Source organism: Ochotona curzoniae, unplaced genomic scaffold, assembly GCF_017591425.1.
Source record: "Ochotona curzoniae isolate NIBS_2020 unplaced genomic scaffold, NIBS_Ocur_1.0 contig_883, whole genome shotgun sequence".
Taxonomy (NCBI): domain Eukaryota; kingdom Metazoa; phylum Chordata; class Mammalia; order Lagomorpha; family Ochotonidae; genus Ochotona; species Ochotona curzoniae.
This window is the reverse complement of record NW_024466599.1, coordinates 61,364,961-61,388,395: the sequence shown is the minus strand read 5'-3', so window position 1 is coordinate 61,388,395 and position 23,435 is coordinate 61,364,961. Positions and strand designations below refer to the sequence as shown.

The 23,435-nt window shown below is 40.6% G+C and overlaps 1 pseudogene; it reads left to right on the top strand.

The window, feature by feature from the left end:
- Positions 1-21,376: 21,376 nt before the first annotated feature.
- LOC121164985 lies at positions 21,377-22,545 on the top strand (annotated as a pseudogene).
- Positions 22,546-23,435: the final 890 nt, after the last annotated feature.

Sequence of the window (23,435 nt, the reverse complement as noted above, 5' to 3'; positions counted from 1 at the left end):
AAGTCTAACTGAAATTTTATCTTCATTTGGCTTCTTTCCTTGAGCATCTTGATTCCTTCACTCTTTATGTTTCTACTCAGAGTCCTACCTCAGTAAGTTGCTTGCTATGCCCTGTTTTTGTGCAACCTGGCCTTGGATATTTGATCTTCCAGATCATAAGATATTTGTGAGATTCAAAGAGATGATATATATGAGAAGACACCTAAAATCACCAATGTGCATGGAAATACATTTTGAAAAATGACAGACGTTTTCTTTTAGTTTTCTGTGTTTACAAGACCTAGTTCTTCACATTTCTAACATGGAAATAATCAAGGGTTTATAATCTTTGGTAGATGTTATCAATATTTACAAGAGAAATACTACTATAAACTTAAATATTTTCCATAACTATGTTAGAAAACAGAGCATATGACTACATCTATAAAGTGTAACTGTTCATTTTCTGTTACTGAAGCATTATCAGAATCACTATTATAAGAATAAATACTGGATTGTAGTAGAAGGAACATAGTTCACAACCAGATTTGAAAAATACTTTCTCTTACATGTGCCATGTATGCAGCCAGGGTATTCTGGACCAGGGTATATTATATGGAATGGTTGGCTAAAGACAGAAAGATTATATTTTGCTGGTTGGCCCAGTGTATGAGAAAACCATGTTTCAGAAATTTTCAGTGGATATTTATTGGTGGTCTAAATTCTGGGCTAGAAACTGAGATTATCTGATTTTCTGCTTCAAGGAGTTAATATGCTCATGATGGATGACAGCAGCTTCTAAAAGCATTAATTACAATAAGATGTAAAAAGTTGAGCTGCAAAAATGAGACGTTTTATTATGAGAGAGAATTGGCCATAAATTGATAAATATCACACAGCCATCTAGTGAATATTTAGGTCAAATAACATGCTTCAAAAATTTATGTCTACCTTGAACTTCAGAATGTGACTTTATTAAGAAATAGAGTCTTTGCGGATGTAATTAGTTAAGCCAGAAAAAGGCCACCCTGGATCACTCTAAATCCAGTGACTGGTGTCTTTGTAAGAAGAAAAGAGGACACACAGACATAGAGGAATACACGTGGAAAGAAGCAAAGATGCACAGAGTCTGCCTATGAGCCAGAGGATGCTGATGATTGTCAGTAATCACCAGAAGCCTAGGAGAAAGGAACACATCTCACAATCTCCAGAAGAATCCTACTTGGCCAGCACCTTGGTTTTAGACTTATGGCCTCCCTAAGATTTCTCATTGAATGCTTAGTGATTTATGGTGTTAGTGGCAACCCTGGGAAACTTAACATGGTGGCTCTGTGCTTTTCCTCTTCAGAGTACTGCTTTTTTCTTTTCATTTACAACTTTGCTCATCATGTTCAATAATTATTTGTGGAACTAAAGAATGGCAGAGTGAGATCTGGGATCCAAGCATTTTGATTCTCATGGTATCATTTATAAATGCTTAGTTCATACCAGTTTCTTGGAGATTTACAAATAAAATCCAGTGAAAATCACTCTAAGCCACCTCCAATAGTTTTTGGGACAGATATTTCCCTAAGAGCTCATAAAGAAGGAGACCCTTGTAGCGCACCCTTCCAAGTTTCCCATTCACTACTGGGAACAAGATAACAAGATGCATCAAAAAATAAAGGCAGAGGAGATGAACTGGTGGCATATCAGATGAATCTGCTAGCTGTGGTTCTGGTATTCCATGTGAGTGCCAGTTACAGTCCATATTGCTCCACTTCTGATCCAACTCTTTGCTTATGGCAGGGAAGGTAGAGGAGGGTGGTCTAAGACCTTGGGCCCTGCGCCCTTCTGAAAGAGCCAGAGGAAACTCCTGCTGCCCAGCTTTGGATTGGCCCAGCTCTGGCCATAGCGGTCAGTTGGGGAGTGAACCAGCAGACAGAGGATCTCTCTCTCTCTCTTTCTCTCTCTTTTCTCTCTCTCTCTCTTTGAAATAGAATAAGAAATATATCTATATATGGAGAGAGAAAGAGAGAGAGAGAGAGGCTCATCCCCAGCCATGATTCCTGCACATGCCAATATATTCAGAACACTGGTCCAGTCTGTCCCACATCCCATTTGATTTTTGTATACACAAATACGTGCTGCAACCTAGTTCAGCCCAAGCAACCTCACTATCCAACCCACACTTATCCTGGCAGGTGCTACAATTTCCCCACTACACCCGCTCCCTTCCCTGGAGCTTGCACTTCCCGGGTGGTTCTGCAGTCTAGCTTGACAGGACTTGCTCCTATTCTTAGTACTTGCCAGCTGATGCTGCGGCAAAGCCCAACCAGCCTGCATTTACTCTGGCTCTTGCATGCACCAGTGCATACAGTTGATTTGTCCAGCCTGACTCTCCCCCAGCCTAGCTCACATGCAGGCTAACAAGTGTTGTAGCCCTGCTTAGCTTGGTGTGCTCCCAGTTCCAGCTCTCATGCTTACCAACAGAAGCGATGGTCCGGCAGGGGAGTCCTTGCTGCCCTGCTACCAGACTTGCCCTGTTCCAGGTCCCAAGTGTGCTGGTTGGTGCTATGGCCCAATCTGGCATGCATGACCCACCCCACGTTGGCATTTGGCCTGCTCCCAGTTTCAGGTCATGCTGGTAGGTGCTACAGCCTACACCAGTTAAACTAGCCCCCAGTCCTGGTCCTAATGTGAACTCACTGGTGTTGTGGCCAACCTGGCCTCTCCTGACCCCTGACCTGGTTCTCACATTTGTTAATGGCTGATATGAACTGGCCCAGCTTGGCCCGGCCCCAGACCTGACCCTCATGTAAGCTGGTGGGTACTATAACATGGCCCAGTCTGGGCTGTTCCAAGTCTTGGTTCTTGAGTCCACCCACAGAGACTACTTCCTGATGGAGGAGTTGCTCAAGCTCCTCTATCAGGTTACCTTCCAGTGGCAGATCTCACAAACACCATAGAGTCCTTAGCCCAGCCTGACTTGGCCTACCTCCTGTCCTGGCAGGATCAGCAGCCTTGCATGACCTGCCCACACCCATTCTGGCTCTTACTCTTGGATGCTATAGCCCAGCCACACCTCGTCTCTCTCTCTCACACACATGTTTCAGCAGGTGTCAAGATCTAGCCTATCCTATACCTACTAGGCTCTTGTAAAGCATCAGCGGGTGTTGGAGCCCAACCATCACTGGCACATTCCAGACCCAGTTTACACCCATGCCAAAGTATTATGGCAACCATGTTCAGCCCAGTTCACTGCTCCCTTTCTGGCCCTTGTACTCATAAATGGGAACCACAACCTAGCCAGGGCATCCCCTTAGCTCCCCAACCAGGTCTGCTCACAGCCAAATATCTTGTGCATACTGATGGTTGTTCTGACCCAGCCCGGAATAGCCCATGCCCCTTCTTGGCCTTGGCCATCATATGCTGTGGCCTGGTGTGGACAAACCCATCCCCAATACAAACTCTCGTTGGTTGGTGCTACTGCCCAGCCTGCCCAGTCTGCCTCTACTCCTGGTTTTCATACAAACTGATAGGTGTGATTAGGTAGCCCAGTATGGCTTTTACTCCAGCCTGGATCTTGCACATTCCAGTGTTCTATAGTTTGGCTCTGCCATGCCTGGTCTACTCTCCCCAGAATCAGTCTACATTAAGTTGCTAAGTGGAGCAGTCTTGTCTGGCCTGACCAACATTTGGCACTGACTCATGTGCTCACCAGCAGGAGCTACTGCCCACTAGGTGAGTTCCCCAAGTTTCCCCATCAGAAATACTCTCGGACCCAGATCTTATGTGTGCCAGTGGATGCTATGTCCTTTCCCAACATAGTCTTTCCCCTCTGTTTTGCCTTCTGTATGCACTGGTTGGTGGGTGCTGTGGCCTGGCCAATCCCAAATCCTGTTCCTGGGTGCACCTCTAGGCTGGACCAGCCAAGCCAATTCCCCACTCTAGTACCCATGAGTGTCGGGATATTCCGTGGCCATGCCTAGCTCAGCCATCACCCACCCCAGCTCTTGAGTAAACCAGCAGATATTGCAGTGACAGACACCGGGGTCATTCCACATAACCCCACAGAATCTGCCCCTAGACCTGGTTCTCTTGCATGCTCGTTAGTGTCATGACCCAGCCTAATGTTAACTGTCCTCTGTTCTGACACTGGCGGTACTGTGATCTAGGCCTGCCAGGTTGGCCCCCAGCCCTACCTTTAGTGTGCGTTAGTGGATGGTCATCAGTGGTGGTAAATTCTAACTAACTCAGTTCAGGTCTCCCATGTGGGCAGGTGCGTCAGTCAGACTCAGAAATGTCCTCCAGCTTCCCTTCTCTAAACTTCTTGGGCTTATCCCTTCACTTACCTGCAAGTACAGTGGCCTTATCAGCAAAAGTCTCCCAGAAGTTTCACATGCAGCGCACTCCCTCAGTGGTACCTCCTCCCACACATCCCATACCTCCTTCCCTGATTAATCCACAGCCCCTGCACCAGTGTGCTGGCCTGGAGTTCTGTCTGCCCACCTGGGATTCCAAAGTCTGTCCTCTGGCACACGTGCCAGCCTGGGATACTACCCCTCTGCCCAGCTGGGACTCAAGCATACCAATTAGTCCACCAGCGCACCATGCCAACCTGGGGACCTAACCCCACCCTATCCCCACCCACCTGGGACCCAAACACTTATGGAATTCTCAGGTCCACTCCACTCCACCAGCTCCCAGCCTGAGACCTCAGAGCCCCTAAGGCTATAGTAAGGGGCCTAGGCATTGTTGCGATGGAAACAAGGGGCTTAGCTCAATAATTCTTTTAAATTATATAAATAAGTCATTAAAAAATTAAAGCAGAGTCCGAATAATTGCACTCAGGGATTTATGGAGAATACAATATTCATGCAAAGTGATATTTTTCTTCTCTTCCCAAGAGATAGATACTACTTCTGTCAGTGCCACATCAAAAGAGAAAAGGGCATTTTATTCAAGGGAAAGATGCTGCTAAGTGGGAAAGGGGATATTTTTTTCATTCTAATTTGTAATGTTCACTAATTCCTCCTTTTAAATTGAAGTATGATATTCACAAATGTTAACTATATACTTAAATGCGCTTTAACAGTATGTAACTTAAACCTTTATTAAGGTAGTATAACCTAGGCTTTTTTTTCATTGGAAAGGCAGATATACAGAGAGAAGGAGATACAAAAATCTGTCTGCTGGTTTACTCCTGATGTAGCCACAACAGCCATGTGTGAGCCGAATTGAAGCCAGAAGCCGAGAGGTTCTCTCAGGTCTTCCACACAGATACAAGTTCCCAAGGCTTTGGGCAATCCTCTACTACTTTCCCAGGCCACAAGTAGGGAGCTAGATGGGAAATGGAGCAACCGAGATATGAACCATGCCCATATGGAATCCCATCAGATGCAAGGAGAGGATTTAGCCACTAGACTTTCATGCTGGGCCCCAACCTAGGCATTCTTAAGCAGCAAAATTTATTATGTGGCCTAAGAATAAGATAAATTGCAGGAGATGGCTGAGGCAGGATATGCATTAAATTGGTTGATCTGTAATGATCCTGAAACTGCTCAACACTTGGGTTAAAAGATCCGCATTGAGGACCTCATTCAAGGATGCTCTCTGTTGATCAGGTGCACCTTGTAGAGGAGGAAGCAGAATCAGAGATCACAAGTGGTAGAACAGAGGAGGAAAAGAGAAGCCTGGAGCCAAGTGACCCAGGCATGAACTTGTGCAATGGGAAGGTCCTATGGGGGTTTTGAGAGACCCTGGGTAGGACCTTCTAGGGCTCTGAGAAACCCAGCCTCATACTCTGTGGATGAGGCAACATTTGAATGGCTGTACATGGCCAATATTCATACTGAGTAAATGCTACCCAGAGAGACAGCCAGTAGGCCAGCCAAGATTTTAGTCATGTATCTTCCTCCCCTTTTTATTCTCTCTCTCTCTCTCTAAGCATCCAAGGAAATAGTTTTTGCAGAAGAGTGAGAGACACTTCATATCACTAAATTCTATCAGTTTTTCTAGGGGAAGGGGAAAGATAAAATGAAAATTAATTTGTGATTGGTGTTGGAAATTAAACTGAACTTCTTATAACTCAGACTATAAAATCACAGAATGATGGGAAAGAACATGGTTGAAGATAAGGAATAGAAAAAAAGACAACCATTTCATGTTTATACTCTCACAAAATTGAGCCTTTCCAATAAATCAGTTACATGAGAAAACAATAGTTTCACGGCTGTGGCTTATAGACCCCTGAGGATAAGCAAGGAAGACTCCAGCTTACTGCAAGTTATTGCAAGAGGTCTACCAAGCAATACATCAAATAAACACAGTCTCTTGGTGCAATAAAAAACACTTCCCACATAGGTGAAATTTTCTTTCAAACTGTATTTATTCAGCTTTGACTACTAAGTACAAGTTTATTTTATAGAGAATTATTAACTTCTTATTACATTTTTGTCACAAAAAAGCCATATGCTGCATAATGATTTTTCAGTCCATGATGGACCACATAAACTCTTGTGGAGCTGAAAAATTTCCTATTGTCTCATGACATTGTAGCATCATAATCTGGCAGCACAATATGTTATCCATGTGTTGTTTGTGATGCTGGTGTAAACACATGTGCTGTTCTGCTAGTTAGGTAAAAGTATAGCAATGTGATTATTTACAGCCCATTATAATAGGTATATGGATTTATTGTAGTATATTTTAAAACTATCATGTAAGACTATATTCTTCTACTTCTATTTGAGAAATGCTTAATGGGGCCTGGTGCAGTGGCTAAAGTCCTCAACTTGCATGTGCTAGAATCCCATATGGGTGCCAGTTCGTGTCCTGGCTGCTCCACTTCCCATGCAGCTCCGTTTGTGGCCTGGAAAATCACTAGAGGATGGACCAAAGCCATGGGACCCTGTGCCTGTGTGGGAGACCTAGAGGAGGCACTTGGCTTAGCTTCAGTTTAGCTCTGGCCATTGGACTACTTAGGGAAATAGCAGATGGAATATCTTTCACTATCTCTTCTTCTCTTTGTACATCTGCCTTTCCGGTAAAAATGAATAAATATTTTGGGGAAAGAAAAGAAATACTATTATAATACAGTATGTTCTGTTGTAGCAACAGCAGCCTCATCTATCCTATGTTAACTGTGTCTCTTATTTATACCATGAAGGTACATCGAATAGCTGACCTAAGCAAGCCTGGTTTGTTTTAAGTGCATGCTAATGTGCACACAAGGACAGAATTACCTAAAGATGCATTTTCAGAATGTATCCCACTCATTAAATACACAAAAGTTCACTCTAGTTCAGTCTACTCATGTATAGGGACTTCCAAAATTATTTTGAGTATAATAATAATAATAATAATAACAACAACATTGCCAGGAAGAATATTTCTAGACATCAGAGAATGTGGTGGATTTCAAGTTGCTTCTGATGGCTCCAGACACCTTGGAGACTCTGATAGTGGCCTTATGGAGCAGCCCTTAATTATTTTAAGTGACACTGTAGTAGTTTCTATTTTTACACTCTTGTATTTTCTTATTTGTAGAGTTCCCAGGGTGTTATTTGGGAAGCAGATAAGGCCTTCACTCCATTCCCAGGAGCTGAAAGAGGTCAGATCATCCTACATCATCTGAAAGCAGTGCTTTCTCACATGTCTTATGTTGGTTAAATTGGATGCTTCTTTCTGAGACGTTGAATTTGAGCATGGACAAACATCTTGGGACTGTTACAAAACAATCATGGTGGTGTCACAAAGAAAGAATCAGCATAATGTTCTTTTCTTGGGGCTATTGTTGCAAGGCAATATGATTTGGGTGTTTCAAGAAATAGAAATTCAGGGGCCCAGCAAAGTAGCCTTGTGGCTGAAGTCCTTGCCTTGTATGCACCGGGATCCCATATGGATACCAGTTCTTATCCTGGTGGCTCCTGTTTCCCATCCAGCTTCCTACTTGTGGCCTGGGAAAGCAGTCAAGGACAGTCCAAAGCCTTGGGACCCTGCACCTGCTTGGGAGACCCAGAAGAGGCTCCGGGCTCCTGGCTTTGGATCAGCATAACTCTGGATATTGAGGCTACTTGAGGAATGAATTAACGGATGGAAGATCTTCCTCTCTGCCTCTGCCCCTCTCTGTATATCTGACTTTGCAATAAAAATAAGTAAATCTTTAAAAAAAAGGGAAAGCAATTCAGGCTTTAGGTCTAAGATCAAGGAGTCAATAGAATTGGTTCTTTCTGAGGTGTGTGTTTCCTGTGGCTGTTGGCAATCTGTGGCTTGTCCAAGAATCATACTACCTGCTTTCATCTTCACAGGGTGTTCTCTTGGTGTGTCTATTTCCATGTCTAAATTTCCACATTTTGCAACAGCCAATTTATATTGACCAAGGACACCAGTCTACTGTGTCATGACCTCATCTGAACTTAGTGCATCCTCAATAGCTTTATTTTCCAATAAGGCCAAATTTGGAAGTAATAAGGGTTAAGTCTCCAAGATATGACTTCTGGAGGGGTGGGATTCAAACCATAATTTGAGAAGCCTGCGTAGGAATTGCATCCTTGTCATACTGCTTGGTTAATGTGACCATAGCTGCCCTGGTGCTGCCTTACCTCCACTGTTTCTGCCTGTTTCTAGGCCTGCTTTGCTGGTCTTTCCTTTGAGCTCCATTTTTAATTAACTGGTTAATTATTTTGAAGAGATGATCTGATGGGGAGAGGGAATTGAAACTGGATACTCCGATATAGGGACGCAGTTTTTTCAACCTATGCCTTACGCCTGCCTTACAACCATGTCAAACGCCTGCCTCCGATTAGTTCAGATAGAAAACTTTCTCCTGTTTGCCATTTGACTGAGACACTATACTCAACCAAAAAAATTACATCAATGAAAGACACAATCTAATTTTCAATTTTTAAGTTTTCAAAAATATTTATTATTTGATATTCGTAAGGACTAAAAAAAACCGCTGTAACACATAGGATAGCAGGACTGATAATAAAACTGCTTAGTTTCAAATATAAAAATAAAATAATTAGTTTTACATGTTGTATCTTGGAGAGATAGTAACCATTGTGTAAAACAATTTAAAAAGTCTTTTGAAAAGTGAATGACTTTTAGTAGGGGCGATATGGGAAATTTTGTGATTTCCAAAGAAAGAATTGGAATTTTTCATTTTTACTTCCCTACCTGATTTAAAGTTGTTAAAGAATGTAAAAATGTTACATGCATAGGCCATTTACTCTCTTCTATGGAAAATAAAGTACTCAAGATACTTAAGGATGAACACCTATCTGAAACTCATGTGGATGACAATTAAAGAGAATATTCCACAATGTTCATAGTCTGTGTGGTTATCATATGGATGAAGGTGGATGCTTGGATTTCAGCAGCTCATACTTTGATGATTCAGTTGACAGTGTGATATTACCATCAAAATCACAACATTCTTAATAGTGGTAAACATAACAATGAATCTGTCTTTATGCATTTAAAGATAATCAAGGTAAAAGTTAGAAGCACTATAGATGAACTGGACTAGAACCCATTCAAGAGTAAATCAGAGAAGGTGGAGTGTCAGAACTATGCAATGTGGGAAATGTTTTCCTTCTCCTCCTTTTTATTTAAAGATTTATTTATTTTTATTGCAAAATCAGATATACAGAGAGGAGGAGAATCAGAGAGGAAGATCTTTGGTCCAATCATTTACTCCGCAAGTGACCTCAACAGCCAGAACTGCGCCAATCTGAAGCCAGGAGCCAGGAACTTCCTCCAGGTCTCCCATGCAGGTGCAGGATCCCAAGGCTTTGGGCTGTCCTTGACTGCTTTCCCAGGCAACAAGCAGGGACCTGGACGGGGCCGTCAGGATTAGAACTGTGCCCATATGTGATCCCTGTTGCGTTCAAGGCGAGGATTTCAGGCACAAAGCTAGGCTGCCATGACGGCTCCCCCTTGCCTCCTTTTTCTCCTTCATTCTGCCTGCTGTTTTAAACCTATAAAGCATATAATTCCAGGCAGCTTGTACACTGAGTTAAAAAAAAGAAAATTCCCTGATGAATAGATGCAGGTCTGAAGCTGAAGTAGAGATTTGCAAAGTTTTTTTCTAGAAAGGGCCAGATAACAAATATTTTAGCCTTTGAAGGCCATATGGTATCTATCCCAACGACTTGATGCTACTGTGCCAAAACAATTACAGGCATATATAAAGGAATGAGTCTGGCTGTTTTCCAATTCTGAAATATGAATTTCATGTTATTTTCACATGTCACAAAATATGATTCTCCTCTATATTTTTCAGCAAATTAGATAAGTAAAAAGCACTTTTAATTCCCAGGGCATAAGAAAAAAACAGTGGAGTGGCTGTGACAGATCTTAAGAATGAATGACGGGCCCGGCGCGGTGGCGCAAGTGGTTAAAGGTCCTCGCCTAGCACGCACCCCGGGATCCCATATGGGCGCCGGTTCTAATCCCGGCAGCCCCACTTCCCTTCCAGCTCCCTGCCTGTGGCCTGGGAAAGCAGACGAGGACGGCCCAAAGCTTTGGGACCCTGCACCCGCGTGGGAGACCCTGAAGAGGCTCCTGGCTTCGGATCGGCATAGTATCGGCCCATTGCGCTCACTTGGGGAGTGAATCATCGGACGGAAGATCTTCCTCTCTGTCTCTCCTCTCTGTATATCTGCCTTTCCAATGAAAAAATAATAAAAATAAATCTTTAAAAAAAAATAAAAAAAAAAGAATGAATGACGAAGACGTAGGTAAACACTCATGACGTTGTGTGAATGAATAAAGACAGGATGCCAAGAGCATGCTACAAACAAGGGGCACCAGAGGACTCTTTGTAGTTATGCTACACAGGTGAATGAATGGATTTCAACTGATTGACTCGTCACACATGCCAAAGAACTTATTGCATTCACTTCATAGTAATTGTTCATTATCAGCGTTTTCTCAGCCAAATAATGTGTTTCTCAAATTCTGTGAGATGGGAGGAGGTGAGTGAAAAGGTGGTGCAATTTTGACATTTACCTCCAGTAATAGTGACTAAATCTACTAAATCTAGAATAAAATTAATTAAATCTTTTTTTTTCTTTTGGTTAATAACATGTAAGGTCAGGATCATCCTTTATGAAACTTAAATCCTGTTATTCAAATTTTCCCCTTTTAATGTGTTGCTTTTGCTCTATTGATAATAATTTATTGTGCTTTTATGGGTAACTGTCTATTAAGACTAAGAAAATGGAATATGTGTTTGCTAAACGTTTTCTTTGGAAACTAACAGAGGATTGAGACAATCCAAAGAATCCTTTCTGATTGACATTCTGGTGATTCTTATTTCTCTACAGATGAGTGACTTATGGGCACTTGGGGGGCCCCACTCTGGTTTCATGGTCTCAGAATTCACCAGAATTTTGAACAAGGACCCACACTTGCAACTTTCATTGAGCCCAGCAATTAATAAAGTTGGCTCTAGAAATAAATAACAAGTGTATTTGTCTCTATTTGAATAAGGTTGTGTCGTGATGTGCCTATTCAGGACCACATATGTCAAAGGGAGTGCTGTGACAAGAAAGTAAACATTCACAGGCCAATCACTTTTTAAAAATATATCTATTCAGGCAACTTCTTTGTCATTCAGTACAATTCAATTATGATCAAAAACTATATATTGTATCATATCAATACAAGTACCTTTCCTTATCAACAAGTCAGCTACCAAAAATATTTGATGAATGCTTATCCTTTGTGCATACCGATATTAAACAGGTACTATTCTTGTCACTTTATATAGTGGGTAATGTAACACTTAGTTCAATCTAATCAAATAGTTTCATGTAGCTTGTTTAAACACCAAAATGATTCATAAATAATTGCATAGAAAAGAAGAGCACATGGAATTACATACGAAGTTAAATGGACTAGAGAGAAAATATGGAAAGTGAAACCTAGAGAACGGAGAAGCTTGTTGGATAGAGGACTGGATGGTTGCAAGAAATACTGCTCAGCGGCTTGACCACTCTGATATATGAGGGAGAAAATTGATGCATTCCAGTTCCTGGCATCACTTATTTCTCTCTATCTCTCTTTAAAATAATATATATATATATATATATATATATATATATATATATATATATAAGCAGAAAGCAAAAAGTCACTGAAAGTGACACATTCTGCAAATAACCTCAGCAGCCACAAACGACAGACAGTGTTCAGACAGTGTTTAAATAAGTGGTTGGAGGACAGCTGGTCATGATTTGGTGGTCATAAGAGACCGCATCACTGAACATGACAGATTTTCCCAGTTGAAGTCATGCATGCCTGCAGAGGATAATCATCCTTAGGATTAACTTTAAAAAAATCATTGATACTTTGGGCTTTAAATCTAATGAAGTCTTCTCTACTATACATTTTGAAATTCAAATAACATGGGGGAAAATACATCAAATGTTGGAATTCCTGAACTTTTCATGACAATTTTAATCTTTCTATAGCATGATTTGAATGTCCTAGTCTTCAGCAGCCTATGAATGCAAATTTAATTGCGTTACTGTTTTAACTTGCATCTTAATCATTCTGGGTTTCCAACTTTATGAAGATGAAATCTAATTCCTCCAGTTGATACTGACGTCCCGAGTTGTCCTATGTAATGTCCAAAGTCCTCTTACGTATCAAATCATTTCACCATTCTTCTCAGCATAAGTTTGACAGTTCCTGACCATTAGCCACCAAAGCTAGCTTCTAGAGAGGTTTGTGGTTAACAGAAGTTTCATACTAATTGTTTAGGAGACACACTGCCCCTACCTTTTGTATCACAGAGTTAGTTGTTCTTGATTATAAGAATAACCTCTAACATTTAGAAGGACTCTCAAACTCAAATTTGCATACATGGCATCTAGGGATCTTGTGCCATGGAGTTTGTGATACAGAAGCTCCCAAATGATGCTGTTGAGGCAGGTTCCTGGACTACCCCATGAATGTCTAGATATCAAAACACTGTCTCTTCAAGTGTTGTTTTGGTACCACTTGACATTCACCACTGGAGATTATCTTTTTAGTCTAAATTTCCAGGCCCTTGTTCCTATTGAATCAGTATTTCTGATGTAATAACACAGAAATCTGTGTTTTTTTAAAAGCTTCTTCAAGTGGATTACGTGGCCAGAATCTTGGTACGTGAATGTAGTGGCTTTGACATGCAAAAAAAAAAACAAAAACAAAAAAACTGCTTAACAGATGCGTAAAAGGGCCTGGCATGGTAATCTAGTGGCTAAAGTCCTTGCTTTGCATGTGCTGGGATCCCATATGGGTGCTGCTTCATGTCCTGGCTGTTCCACCTCTCCTCCAACTCCCTGTTTGTGGCCTGGGAAGCAGTACAGGATGCCCCAAAACGTTGGAACCCTGTTCCTGCTTGGGAGACTGGGAAGCTCCTGACTTCAGATTGGCTCAGCTTTGGTGATTGGGGCTACTTAGGGAGTGAGCCAGCAAATGGAGGAGCTTTCTATATCTCCTCTCTTTGTATATCTGCCTTTCCAATAAAAATAAACAAATCTAAAAAATAAAAGATGATAAAGAAAATGCTCTGTCTTTATATCTTCATGATATTGGAAATGTGAAAAAGCCCCAGCATAAGGTAACTTGGACTCTGTACTTTCAGAATTTAGAGCTCTTTTACAAACTGAAATTTTTTGTTTTGTTTGTTTTATTGTTGTTGTTTTCATCTTTACTGAAGATTTGGTCAAGGATGTATCTGAGATTTGCTCAGATATGTTCGTAAGAACACAAAAAGCACCTTCCTAGAAGTGCCATGCTCTTGCAGTCAATCCTTATCTTGCTTTCTTTTTCTGGATTTGTATTCCATATCCTGCCCACCTTTCTTGCAGATTCTCTCAAGGGCCCTATTGTTTCTCCTTGCATTGTGGATTCTGTGATGTCTTCTCCCCTGCTTTCATTAGAACTGAACCTCCAGTAGTGGTTAAAATCTTGTGTCTTTTCCTCTGAGAAGTCCCCAGTTTGTATTTAATCTGACCAATAAAAATACAAGTCTAAAAGGCTAGGATGTAATTCAACTCCAAATCCTGCATGTATTAGAGGTACTGTAAGGTCCAGTTCAGCTGTGTTAAAGCATTATTTGCCTAGCACAGGCCTTTGATGATGTCTCTGGCAGAGGATGCCATGGGCCAGATTGAGCTAGCATATGTCTCATTAGTAGTAGCCAGAATCACCCCATATATCTTAAAATTCTATCTACCAGCACGGATTTGCCAGGACACTGATTGTCCCAAAGAGCATTGCTCTTTTTCTTGGAAGAGCAGAGCCTCTGCTATTACTCTCAGGACTATAGAGTGAGCAGACGTTAGAGCTCACAGTCTCTCTGGTCACCCTGAGGATAACTGCTTCGTTTTACAAGGAAGAAGCGAGCAGGAAGAAGAAAAAGCGACTCAACATCAGAGAGATTTTAATGATATGTTGTCATCTAAATTCATGACTCTTAGAAACAAGGGCTTTTCGGAGGCTTTGTGGAATCATCCGTGGAGGAGGAGGGATTTTTCTCTAACTCTTAATAATAACACACATTTTAATTAACCACAGAATAGTTCCTTTGATCCCTGGGCACTGTCGTTCAATCATGTGTTTCAGGAACCGTTATTCCTCCCTGAATCCTAATAATATCAGAATCTACATGAGGTCTCAGAACTTTCACTATCTGTACAGCAAGTCTTATTGTGTTTTGTCAGTTTTATCACCTTACCCAACATTTCAATAATAGTACCATGATAAATGTAAACATGTGCTGATTTCAGATTGAGATTTAACTTTTATATATTTAGCAAATATTTATGAATTGTCTTCCATTTGCTGTTTCGTGGCTTATTGTCAATATGGCAAGGAACACGCAAACACTCCTTGTACTCTGCCAGTCTGAACATTCTATTTGATTTCATTCTCAACTACCTGGTAATATTGTCTATGCTAGGCTAAGAAAAGTTGCTCCTGCCACCCAGTAACGCCAGCCACCTAAGGGAATAGCTGCCGAAGTGAACAAATGTGGAGTTAAACAGTTGTAGAAAAAAAATAGACGTAGGTACAGGCCAACAAGTAGCCACTGAGACTCCAATTTGAAGTGAGGGCCTAGATATCAAGGATGTGGGGGCACCAGAAAAGAAAAAAATGGATCATTGAATATTTTCCAAATCCTCACTGGTTTCAGTTAGGAGAACAGCATGATGAAGGGATGTAGCCAGCTGACTGGGTTCAGAAATCCTCTCTCATGGTGGATGGAAGGTCTAGGTGGAACAATGTTGAATTCCTGTTCTAACAAAATGAAGGTGTTTAACCAGTAATAAAATAGAAATCATCTTTTAAAATATAATTGTAACTGGATTTAAAAAGTACTCTGATCTTGAAACGAAACACAGACAAAACTATTATAAAACAGAGCTGAGACTCGGTAGTAGGAATGTCAGTATAAGTGCCTTTTTTTGTTGTAGTATCAAAGATTATTTCTGATGATTTTTGACATGTTAAGAATTGGTCTGGAGAGAGACACGTGGCCTAGCCCTTAGCATGTCAGTTAAGACATCTACATCCTATGTCAGAGTCCAGGGATTTGATACCTGTTTCTCAACCTGCCTCCAGCTTCCTGCTAATGCAAACTCTGGGAGGTAGTGGTAATGGCTTAAGTAATTGGTTGCTTTCCACCCACATGGAACACTATGTTACAATTCTGACTCCTGACTTCAGTTTTGCCGTGTAAAGACCAGTCATGGTCTGTATGTCTATCTCTGTCTCAAAGATATATATCATATATGTGTGATTTATATATATACACACATATGTGTGTGATTTATATATATTTATAATTATATATATATATGCAAAATAAAAAGAATTTGTTTAGAATCATGAATTGAGAGCCAGATGACCAAAGTTAGTTATTTGCATTAGCTAGCACGTAGGGGCACTAGTCTCTGATTGCAGTGAGAACAGGCATCCATTTTTTCTCATTTTAATTAGTAATGTCCTAAAGGACGCTGTAACGTTATGATGTCAACTGCTCATTTTAGATGTGTTAGTCTTGGCATTCTTAAAAGAAGGCTTTTTGGGGCCATATTTGGATAAACACAAACTTTTAAAAAAATCGCAGGAATGAATTTTTTTTTTTAAAAAAACAAAACATACTAATGTTTCCTTTAAGGGCATCTGTCAAGATCATGCTCCCATTGTATTATGCCCTCATTTCTTCAATAAATCCTAGTTGGGTATGAGATTATTAAGACATAAGGCTAGGTTATATTTGTCCATATTTTAATCATGTTTTTTCCAACTTCATTCCTAAATAACATTGGTTTATTATTTTACTTTATTTTTTATAGTCTCAATAGATCTCATTGCTGATATCTTTCTACTTCTATGCCGGGCTTGGACAAAGTTTCTTAACTTTCAAAGCAACATGCAGCATGACTATAATGTGTTTGGCATTCTATGTTTTTTTTTTCAGTGAATTTTTGTAATTTTTGTCTTTTTAAATGCTAAAATTCTGTAGGGTAGTAGAGAGCCATTTGATGGTATCTGTGACAAGCTTCCCTGATACTGCTTTGCACAGCAAGGGTTTACTGCTCAAGCTGGTGGTGGTGTGAGTAGAAGCCCCCAGGCCTCTTCATGTCGACTACAGAGAGCTATCTCACACAGGCCCTCCTCCTAGGAAGGGTCCTGTTCAATGGCTGATCAGGGTGGAGCATTGGAGGCTTAGGTTGCTAACCCTAATTTAGCATCAAATCTGGGTGATCGTGCAAGCTGCAGAGTAGCCTCTGGTTTGGCTAGGGCATTTATTGACACTGTGCTGAAGATTCACTTCTTTCTGGGTCCAAGCTCATGGGAAAGGAAATAAAATTCTTTCTTGCACTCATCTCCATCTTAGAGGCCAAAGTTCAGCTTCAACAGACATTATTTATATTTAAAATTTTTCATTTTATTTCTAAATAATGTTTTGTGTTTAAAGAAAATTGTGTGAATCTGTCTATATATATGTATGTATATATATATATATGCATACAGTACAATGTGATGTTTTAATACATGGTTACATTGTGTAGTGATAAAATTAACCTAGTTAACATATCTATCATCATGAAAACTTATCATTTCTTTGTCATAAGGACATTAATATCCTTTCTATTAGCTGTTTGGGAATGTTCCATATATTTTTTGTTAACTATCATTGCTCTGACATATCTACCAGAATTGAACACTTGTAACTGAAACTCTGTGCCTGTTGCCTGCTCTCTCCGCTGGTCCCACTTACCTCCAGTCTCCGGTTACCAGGGTTCTACTCTACATTTCTGTGAGAGTGAATTTTTTAGACGTTGTGTATAAAATTTAATGGTATTTGTCTCTCTATGCCTGAATCAGTTCACTTAATCTAATACCCTGTAAGTATTCATTCACATTGTTACAAATGACAAAAATCCATTTTTTAAAACCATTTAGCATTCCTTTGTGTGTATATGTGTGCGTATATATAGATGTGAATCAGTATATCATCTTTAGCTATTCAGACATTGCCTCCATATTTTTGCTATTGTGAATAGTGTTGCAATAAACACGATAGTGCAGATATTTCTTCTGCTTACTGGTTTCAATTCTAGAAATAGGATTACTGAATATTCCATAGTAATGTGATTTTAGTTTTATGGTAGAACCATCATACTCTTTTTCAGAATGGCCGTACTAATTTACACCATCAGCAGTGTAGAACATATCCTCACTGACATGTGTTACCTTTTATCCTTTTGACAATACCTAAATTTGTGAGTTTGAGATATCTCAGTTTGATATGTAATTTGCATTTCTCTGGTGATTAGTGATTTCAATTTCTTTTTATACCTCATTTGTAAAAGTCATGCCTTAGAATTGTTTAGTCAGGTCTTTTGCTACTTTTTAATAGAGATTATTTTCTTTTTTTCAGTATTACTTTTCTTTTTTTACATTTTATTATTATTATTATTATTATTATTATCATCATTTTATGATATAATTCCATAGGCTAGTGGTATTTCCCTTATCCCAGACCCAATTTCCACCCCCTCACTGAGTTCCCCTATATCAGTATTAAAGTGTAGTTCTTCATACCCAATCATATGTCCATCATTGTGGTACAGACAATGGCAGAGTCCAGCATCCTATTGTGAGGATACAGTAAATAGTTTTATTGGGGGTCCATCTTTATCTAGAAGTAGAGATGCATACTGCATTATATCCTCACATCTGGATATGTTAGTCTCCATTTCACAACTACTGTACATCCCCTCAAATGAAAAGTCATAATACAAAATCAACAACAGAAAGAAAAATAGAAATTTACAATGCCATGAAATTTAAATAACAGGTTATTAGATATGACAGTCTCCATTACAGAGCTACTATACATCCCCTTAAATGAAAAGCCACAAAACAAAATCAACATCAGGGAGAAAAAAGAAATTAACAATATCCTGGAGTTAAATAACATGCTACTGAATGACTAACATGTAGCTGAAAAAATGAAAATCAAGAACCTTTTTGCATAAAATGATGCTACTTCATGATCTGTGAGTCATTGAAGAATTTAATCAGAAGAAAGTGTTTTGAAGAGATGAAACAGAAAACATCAAAACCCATGTGAAATAGTTTCCACGGATTTTTGTTGGCGAAATATGTGTCTTTTAGACAACAAATAGGTGGGTTTTGTTTTTTAATCCAGTCTGCTAATCTATGACATTTGATTGAGGTTTAGCCATTTACATTCAGGGTTAATATGTATGGATGGTACTTTGGTCCTGTCATTTTAGAAATGGGTTGTTCATTAATTTAGTCTTCTGTAATCATTTTACTGGGATGTACTTCACATTTGCCTTTGGGTTTGGTAGGGGCTGTCCCTCTTCTCTGTCAAGAGAGCATCTTGAAGTATCATTTGTAGGGCAGGTTTGAAAGAGGCAAATTCTTTTACCTTTTCTTTACTGTGGAAGAATTTTATTTAATTTTCAAAGACAAAAGAAAGCTTTGCTGGATGTGTTATCCTAGGCTGACAATTTTTTCTTTTAGAATCTGGAATATATCACTCCATTCACTTCTTGAATGTAGAGTTTCCTGTGAGAGGTCTCCTGTGAGTTTAATTGGCATTCCTCTATATGTCAATAGATTTTTTTTCACGTGCACATTTCAGGATCTTTTCCTTATGTTCAATTGAAGAGAGCTTGATGATCATGTGTCTTGGTGAAGATCGCTTTTGATCAGGCCTCTTGGGAGTTCTGTGCCCTCTCTGGATCTTGTTTCCCGATTCTTTCTCTAGATTAGGGAAATTTTCCATTAGTATTTCATTAAATATATTTGTAAAACCAGTTTCTCTTTTTGCACGTTCTAGGACTCCCATAACTCTTATGTTTCCTCTTAATAGTGTCTTTCAATTCTTGAATACTTTTTTTGGCCTGATGCGGCAATGTTTCCAGCTTTTTGTTTGCTTCCCCCTGGTGACAGGAGATACCTTCCAATTCTGAGATTCTTTCTTCTCTTGCTTCATTCTATTTTGGAGACTCTCCACTGCACTTTTAATTTGCCCTATTGTGTTCTTCATTTCTGATATATCAACCTTGATCTGCTTTATTGCTGCTATTGCTTGTGTTAAATAGTCCTTAAATTCTTTGAACTCTTGTATGTACTTCTCATTGTTGATCAGAAGCTTTAAAATGAGTTTTCTGAATTCTGTGTGCCCCATTTTCTCGATGTCTTCCTCAGTTAACTCTGAGGTTGGCATAGGGTTTTGCCCTTTTGCAGGGGAGTCTTCAGTAACATTCATTTTGCCCCTGTGTCTTCTTTTGCTCATTGTACTTCTGGTTAGCAGAGTCTTCTCCTTGGGGCAGGTTTCTAAGCTGTGTCACCCACAGGTCCGCAGTTTGATATTGCTTATTGCAGTTGGTACACAACTCTTTGTTTGCAGCCAATTGTGCCACTCCCTTCAGCGAGTTCCAGGTCTGGGTTCTTATGTTAGATTTCTACAAAGAACTCCATAGCTCCAACTCCTGACTCAGCAATCTCCACCTCCTGTGATACCGTGCTGAGGCTGCACTGTTGTCTCTACAACTTCTCTCCCACTTCCAACTGGAGCAGGTCCCAGGATTAGAAAGGAAAGGATTTTCCGTGGTTATTCACTCCTCAAACAGCCACTATGGCCAGATCTGAGCTGATCTTAAACCAGGAGCTAGGGCCTTCTTCTGGGTCTCTCATGCAGATTCAGGGTCCTAAGACTATGACCCATCCTCTACAGCTTTCCCAGGCCACAAGCAGGGAGCTGAATCAGAAATGGAACTATCAGGACATGAACCAGCACCCAAGTGGAATGCTGGCATCACATGGGGAGGATTAGCCAGTTGAGCCATAATACGTACTCCATATTTGGTTTTTATTTGCATGAATGGTCTTTTTCAAAACTTTAATCTGTATGTATTCTCACCTGTGAATTGAGCTCCTTAGTGCCAGGATGTAGTTGCATCTTTAAATAAAGTGTTACTTAAAAGGCATAATGAGAAAAAGGGAGAAGCAAAGAACACTGAACTGGGCCAAAGTCAGGAGCCAAAATCTGCCTGTTTTTCTCCCTCATGTGTAGCAGGGTCCCAGGTAGTTGGGTCATTATTTCCTGCAGTTTATCAGGAGCTGCATTGGATTTGGAGCAGCAGGGAGTTGAAGTGACATACTAATGTAGCATGCTGGTGCATAAGCCTTAACCCTCTGTACCACATGCAGGCTCTTTTAAAATATATTTTTTCTAAGCTATTAGAATAAATCGTACATTGTGACTGGGGAATTTAATCCATTTACACTCAAAGTTAATACTGATTGAAAGAACTAACTCCTGTGATTTTTCTTCATTGGTTACTGATTGTATCTGCTCTGTTACAGAATTTCATATTGTCTTCTGTGTTTATGATAGATCCTTCCAATGTAGGACTACCAGAATTCCTTATAAGGATGACCTGGTGGTGTTAAATGCCTGTTTTTGCTTGTCTTGCAAATACTTTATTTTCCTTCACTTCTAAAATATAGTTTCATTAGAAATAGTAATATAATAATCTTGGTTGGAAGTCTTTTTTTCTTCAAGACCTTGAATGTATCACCCCACTGTTTTCTGGCCAACAGGCTTCTGCTGTTAAGTCTACTATTACCTAATGAGTTTTCTTTGTATGTAATTTGATTTTTACTCACTTTCTTTAAGATTCTCTCTTAGTCCTTAAATTTATTTCACTTAGAAGGCTTCCAATGCCATTTTACTTCTGTTACCCGCTAAGCCTCCCACTGACTGGTAGCCTTTCTCAGGCAAGGCTGGATCTTATCAGGGGAAAGCAATCATGTGAATACTATGTCCTGAGAAGGACAGGTTCTGCCGCCCAGAGCCATGATGTACTACAGGCTCTGGCTAGTGCTAAGGTAATGAGATCATTGCTGTTCCTTGTACTTGTTCAAGATATACAAAAATATTTAATTGTAAAATTTTGCTTTTTTGTTAATATGCAGAGAACAGATTGTGTGCATTCTATGAATACAGAATTCCATTCCAAAAAGACAATACTGCTTTTCTTGCTCCTCTGATCCCCGTGCCCATACTCTCAAACAAAGAAGGAAACACAAAACAAACAAGAAGGAAAATACAGAGACGGTGGTGACAGGTTCCCTGGGCGACCTGGTGAATGTCTGGAAATGGAATGAGGACGGCTGGATCTGCAGTGGAGCCTGGAGGGACATCAGCTGGGCGTGGTGTCCATGGACATCACCCATACGCTGTCTCCCATCCAAGTACTAACCAGGCCCGACCCTGCTTAGCTTCCGAGATCAGACGAGATCGGGCGCGTTCAGGGTGGTATGGCCGTAGACACCCATACGCTGTCCATCGCTGCGTCCAGTTCCCTCAATGCTCGTATCTGGCTCTGGGACCTAGAAAATTGCAAACAGATACAGTCGTGGGACCTGTGCATGGCTGGACTTTGGCTTTCTCTTCTGATACCCAGAATCTGGCTACAGGAACACACATGGGGAAAGTAAACATTTTTTTGATATGGAAAGTGGGAAAAAAAGAATATTCTTTGGACACAAGAGGAAAGTTCATTCTCAGTATTGCATATAGTCTTGATGTGAAGTACCTGGCCTGCAGGGCCATAGAGAGCATCATCAATATTTTTGATATCGCAACCGGGAAACTACTGCACACACTGGAAGGCCAGCCATGCCCATCCGCTCCTTAACCTTTTCCCCGGACTCGCAGCTGCTCGTCACTGACTCAGATGATGGCTACATCAAGATCTATGATGTACAGCACGCCAGTCTGGCTAGCACACTGAGCAGCCACTCCTCCTGGGTGCTGCACGCTGCCTTCTGCCCTGACGACACACACTTTGTTTCCAGCTCCTCGGACAAGAGTGTGAAGGTGTAGGACGTGGGGATGAGGACTTGTGTCCACAACTTCTTTGATCATCAGGACCAGGTCGGGGGAGTCAAGTACAATGGAATTGGCTCCAAATTGTGTCTGTTGGCAACAACCAGGAAATCCATGTGTACCATTGCCCATTGTGAAACCCCGTCCCTGCGCCCAGGCTCTACCCAGGAGGCACGGCTGCATCATGACATTCCTTTCCTCTTCAGACATACAGACGTGCGACGACTATAGTGGATACAGAAATTTTGTAGATAACCATATCAATCTCTACATTGTGTTGGGAATGCTTGGTTGCTCACACTTGAGCATAAAAAAAACCATTCTTGATACAAACAAAAAAAAACAGGTAAAGTGAAGTCATGTTGACTTCACTTTGCTTGGGTAAATTCTCAGGATCGGATGGATGCATCATACAGTAAATCTCTTTGCAGCTCTCTGAGGACTCTCCATGCTGTCCTCCATAATGATTGTGCTAGTTTCCATAGCCACCATTAGTGGTTTAGGATACCACTTTTCCCTATATCCTTGCCAGCATCTGTTTGTTCATTTCTTCAACTGTTAGCCATCCAACTAAGGTGAGGTGAAATCTCACTGTGCTTTTCATATTTCTCTGATGGCTAGTGAACCAGATACTTTTTAATGTGTCTTTTGGCCATTTGTATCTTATCCTGTTTTGCTAGTGTTGTGGAATGTCTGTGTGTTACTAGCTGTTAGACACTTAGGGCTTTCTGGCTCCTGAGGCAGCATGGGTTTCTGACACTGATTGTCAAGATTTTATGATACTACTACAGCCAGTACCCTAGGGTGTGAGAAGAGACAACGTAAGTGTTGTCTGTAAAACAAAGCTACTGTGTGCTTTTCAGATAGCTACTGTTGCTGGGCTTCACACCTGTGATGATTGAAGGTACCCCCTAAGATTGCTGATGTTCAGCGTCCATGGTGGTACTGGGGCTCCACCATTTATACCTTTCCTGCAATGAAGATTTCTCCCAGTCATGTGGTCTGGGTTGTTGCGGGTACAAGCTTT